The following is an 813-nucleotide window of genomic DNA, read 5'->3' on the forward strand; positions in this document are numbered from 1 at the left end:
TTCATCTTAGCAACTAGAACTGTTATTCTACCTGCTAGCCAACTGATCCTCTCCTATACCTGCTTCAGTGTCCAGGGCTCATCCCCTGGCATGGTCAATCCTTATTTTCTAAATAACTAACTGAACACGCCTTGTAGAGGGCCTTCTGTAGAGTGAATATCAGGCTGGAGAGCCGTCTAAGACCAACTAACCTCACTCACTCATAAGACAGCCTCGACAGTATAATTAAAATGAATATTATTTAATAATTATAAATTAAATAAGAAATTAAAATGAATGCAAATGTTCTATTTTTGTAAAATAAATATCATTATTAATAAAATTTTAAAACATTATTTCAAGTTTCACTTTTGTTTTCCAGTCACAAGACTTTCACAATTTTTTTTCTACTACTTATCTTATACTTTATCTAATCAACAAATCAATAAATGTAAACAAATGCCCGAACTTTAGACTGGCAAAACTATGAACTCAAAAATGACTCCAAGTTAGACAGAATTAGTCTTAAGAAAAACTTGGTCCATCTATCTCAAACTTACTCTATATTAATATATAAAAATAACTGCAATAAAATAATAGGTGAGATGAAACTTACATCTGGCTTTTCAAAAATGTATTCAATATCATCAACGGCAGCCGTGACTATCGTATAAGGAGTTGGACTATCTTCTTTTTGCAATGGGTTCTTAATATATTTCAAAGCCACAAAAACTATTAAAAGCAAAGTAAAATATTAACCAAGATTATTTTAGTTCAATTTAATAAAATCAAAGCATAAAAATATAATAAAATATTAAATAAAACTATAGAAAT

General features: G+C 29.3%; 1 protein-coding gene across 1 annotated transcript in view; it reads right to left on the reverse strand.

Annotated features, from left to right (window-relative positions):
* The window catches only part of LOC106678402 (acyl-coenzyme A thioesterase 9, mitochondrial), a gene marked incomplete in the record, with an annotated part of 56,872 nt that overhangs the window by 31,885 nt on the left and 24,174 nt on the right, over positions 1-813 (reverse strand).

This window comes from Halyomorpha halys, unplaced genomic scaffold, assembly GCF_000696795.3.
Source record: "Halyomorpha halys isolate HHAL.00 unplaced genomic scaffold, Hhal_1.1 Scaffold141.1, whole genome shotgun sequence".
Lineage (NCBI taxonomy): Eukaryota > Metazoa > Arthropoda > Insecta > Hemiptera > Pentatomidae > Halyomorpha > Halyomorpha halys.